The sequence below is a fragment of the Octopus sinensis genome, linkage group LG15 (assembly GCF_006345805.1).
Source record: "Octopus sinensis linkage group LG15, ASM634580v1, whole genome shotgun sequence".
Lineage (NCBI taxonomy): Eukaryota > Metazoa > Mollusca > Cephalopoda > Octopoda > Octopodidae > Octopus > Octopus sinensis.
Genome location: NC_043011.1, coordinates 24,878,491 through 24,883,325, shown reverse-complemented (window position 1 = coordinate 24,883,325; position 4,835 = coordinate 24,878,491).

Sequence of the window (4,835 nt, the reverse complement as noted above, 5' to 3'; positions counted from 1 at the left end):
CCTGTGTGTGTTTGTCTCTTACTTGTCTTGATTTTGTGCAATAGATGTAAAGCATCAGGTGCTTACAAGCAGTGTCGTTCGTTTTGAACCTACTATGAAAACGTATCTGATATTGGAGAAATATTTCCTTCCTTGGAAACAGGAGAGGATTGGCAACAAGAAGGGCATCTGGCCATAGAAAATCTGTCTCAGCAAGTTCCACCTGACACACGAGAACATGGGAAAGTGGACATTAAAACAATGATGATGGTACATGCACACACTTTCTTCTAGTCATATTATTTATTAATATATGTATGTGCATGTTGTGTGTCTGCACTATGTAGAGTACAAACCCACACACGTATGTGTGTGTATATATATATATATATGCATGTATAGATATGTTTGTGTATGTATGTATGTATGTATGTATGTATATATATATATATATATATATATGCATGTAGAGATATTTATGTTTGTGTACATATATGCATGTATAGGTATTTATGTATATATATATATATATGTATGCATGTATAGATATTTGTATGTGTATGTAGATATTTGCATATGTGCATGTATAGATATTTGTATGTGTATGTAGATATTTGCATATGTGTATATATATATGTGCATGTATATATATATGCGTGTGTATATTATATATGTATATGTTTTCTACATGTGATTGTTTGGCTCCATCCCAGCCTTGTTGGAAGACATGCCAGGCATGGCCATTCCATCTCTCTAGTCGTGTACAAGATTACATTATGTCATACATTCATCCCATATTTTTTTAGGATGTGATTTGAGGGGTAATACGCTGACATTTCCTCCAACTCATTTCATACAACATTTCCTTGTGTTGGTAGTAATAGGAATACTAACAAGTGACCAAGAGTTAAATTATCTCATCTCCACCTCATATTGTGAAGTTATTTACTCAAAATGACAGAATAAATATAGAAGCTCTGACTATAATTTCTCCAAAGAGGCTAAAATATTTCATAAAATATTTACCAAAATATGTAACTTCAAAACGTACCACCAGTAAGCTCCATCTTATTATGTATAACTCTGCAATAATTTTAAAGGTGTTTGTATAAAAAAAATATATAAATAAATAAAAATAAAAAATTTTTTAATTAAATTATTTTTTTTTTTTGGTTTTGCTTTGAAGAGACCTACTCAGCATCTACACTTTTATATCATTGAAAAAAAATGGTTCAAGTTTGATGTCTGACTAAGTCAACTTTAATGTTGATAGAAAAAAATACAATATGAAAAAACGGGTTGAAAACAAATTTAATGAACCTGTATTTTTCTTGTCTTGTGTTGCTACTTGTGGAACACACATGCACGCGCACACACATGCTCTTTCTCCTTGCTGTTTTAAGCTTGGTTTAAATTTACGATATGTATTTATAATTATAAAAAATGCATAAAAGGGATTAAAAAAATAAAATGTCTTCAGTTGAAAAAACAGTTTTGTTGATTTTTTTTTGTTTACTTTTTGTCTTTTTCTAAAAATATTTTGTGGTTATTACAAAATGTGGATTTGGCTATTGTTCAGACTTTATTGAAATAGTTATTATATATGCTAATGATTCAATTATAAATTGTGATTAATGAAGGAATTAATGGGACAGAGGGGTGGGTGGGGCAAGGGACAATATTTTGTTGTTTTTATATTTTTTCTTCAGTTAAATTTTTTTTTTTAATTCCTTTTTCTATATTGAAAGAAAGAGGCAAAATTTTGTTTTTTCTACAGCTGAAATGATTTCAGTTTAACATTTTCTCTTAAAAAAAAAAACAATGATAAATAAAAAAAATGTTTTATTTAAATGAGTGTTTGTTATTTTTTCTTTTATTTTCCTAAATTAAAAATGCATTCCATCATGTTTGTGTGTGTAACTTGGCACCCTATCCCAGGTAGCCAAGCAGCCCATCTTGACAAGACCAGACAGGTCAGCTAACCAGACCAGTTAGACAAGCCCATCCATTCAAGGTTACCAGCTTGCCAGTCCAGGCAGGCTACCCCTACTGGCCCATACAGAACAACCTAAACTGACTGATCCAGCTATATAAGTCAGCCAATCATGTCAGCCTAGCCAGCCCAGATAACCCTGTCCAACAAGTCCAGCCATCCAGGGTCATCCATCCCAACAAAGACTGGGTAGACCAGCCAGCCCAGGCACTCAAGATCAACCAGTTAGCCTAGCAGCTCAATCCAGTCAGGTCAAGCCAAAGCAATGCAGGCAGACCAGCTCATGTAGGATAGACTAGCCAATCTGACCAGCCAGGCATTTAAGTTCACTCAGTCAGCCTAAACAGCTCAATGGAGGCAGGCCATCCCACATAGAGATGCCTAGCTCTGAAGCCCAACCCAGTCTAGGCAGAACAGCTTGGTCAACTCAGGCAGCCCATCCGAGCCACCACAGGCAGGCCAGGTAAACCAGCCAAGCCCAGACAGCCTTGTAAGTCCAGACAACCCAGGCTCTCAAACCATTCAAGCAAATGCAGTCCAGCAAACTAGTCCAGCCTCATATCCTAGCCAGCTATCCAAGGCAGCCATCCCAGGAAGAACATGTAGACTGGACACATTTGATACTAGATCACCTCCTCTAATACCCACTGTGTTGTAGCAAGACACCTGCTTCTGTCTCTATTTCTTTGTCACACTTTAACCTTTCATCCTCTGACACATGTTTCTTCCCCTCCTCAAATGCCCTGCCCATCTCATAATTCCTGGTCCTGTGAGTTACTTGGTTATCCTGCCAGTACTGGTTTCCCATTAAAAGCATCCAGTCTCAGCACTGTAACATGGTTGGCATTTGGAAGGGCATCCAGCAGTAAAATCCCTGCCAAAACAGACACAGCAGCCGAGGGTAGTTTTTCTAACTGGCCAGCTCCTGTCAACCATGCAGATGATCGTTAAATGTTGATGAATGATGATACTTTATTGTTCTTCTGAGGTAGGATCAACATAAAAAAGTATTCCATATAGTGAGAAATAAATATCATTTGATGTACACTATATGAAAATAGGAGCTACTAATAGTTTTTTGCCATTGAGGTATTGGTTAGACTGATTTTTACAACAGGCCTTGTATCTCCAAGCAATATTCAGGCTTTGGGTACTTGGTTTGTCTTATCTGAAAATTAGGATGCTGGTACATGAGAAACCATGAGAAGGTTGACGTAAAAAGTGGAATGAGAAGAAAAAGAGCAAATAAAAATGGAGAAAGAAACGAAAGAAAAGAAAGAAAATTAGAGTTATTTAGAATTACTTTCCCTTCGACTGTAGAAATCATAATGAAACTAGCTGGTGTAGAATAATTCAATGAAGAAGAGTCCAAAAGCCTGCAAGACAGCTGCTCAATCTGGAGAATGTGATGTCCTTCAGTTCAACAAAAGAAATGTGGCGATATACTTACATCTGCTGAAAATTTCAGATCTGGAATTAAGTTGTGCGGTGGAATTCTTGGATCTAAAAAGACTGTGATCTTTTGGCTATGCATAAGCTGCATCTCTTAGATCCATTTACACATGGCATAAATTTCTCCATGATTCTCTGCTCGATTGTATGTAGTATGCAGCTGGTCTTCACATGCTTGTGTGTGTACATATTATGCATATATATATATATATATATATATATAAATACACACTGGGACAAGAAAGCAAAACATTCAAATAGACGATACAAAAAACACGGACGGGTCATTCGAAGCCTCTAATCTTCAGTCAAGAACCAGATCATCCTCGCAATTTCCGTTGATTAATCTTGAGATTGCACCGATCTGGCCAGCCCCAAGGAAAAACTAAGCTACGAGCATTCTTGGAAAAAGGATCGAATGTATACGAAACAAGGACAGAAGAACAGACGATGTTACACAAATATAAATACAAAAAACAAAATATAATACGAAAATAAATACAAAAAACAATAATAATAATACTAACAGGACATAACAACAGGCGTCTTTCGACTTAGAAGAATTGAACTCAGCTGGCGTATTTGAAAAATAATGCCTTACGGCAGACGAAGAAAGCAATGTTATTGTGGCGCGAGTCCGAAGCGAAAAGGTTATAGTTGGCCAGCGGTCACGTGAAAAGAGAAGAGAGAGAAAAAGAGAAACAAAAGTATTAAGGAGGGGGAGAAGGGAGAGAAAAAGAGGAACAAGGAATTAAGGAGGGGGAGAAGAAACATCGCTTTCTTCATCTGCCGTATTTATATTATACCATTTAGAAAAATTACATTGTATAGAAAGATTAAATATAAGATAAAACATATACCAATGATTAAGTAATGTATATATAATTAATGGCTTTGAGATTAAGATGCTGAACTACAAGCTAAATAATGATCAGGAGTTCAAACTTCATGAAAGCAGTAAAGGTTTAGCATTTCTGAATACATTTATTCTGAAATTTGATTTAGTATTTCTAAATTGAATATTTCCCTGTAAGTTTGGAATAATTATTCCCTCATATATATATATTATCATTCCAAAAGGAATTGAAATTAGTTATTAGTTAACATGATTAACCCCATCACACTCCTGCCATATTTCCTTGTACAGCATTTTGGCCAAGTTATGAACTGACAATATTCTGTAATTCAGTTTTTAAGGACTTTATTGGATTAATAAAATATAGAATTTGTATGTATAATTAATGGCCTTGAGATTAAGATACTGAACTACAAGCTAAATAATGATCAGGAGTTCAAACTTCATGAAAGCAGTAAAGGTTTAGCATTTCTGAATAAAGTACAAGATTCTGCTTGGCTCAGTTTGCTCAGCTGACAACAGGTTCCACTTCCACTTCATGTTTGGGTATTCTAG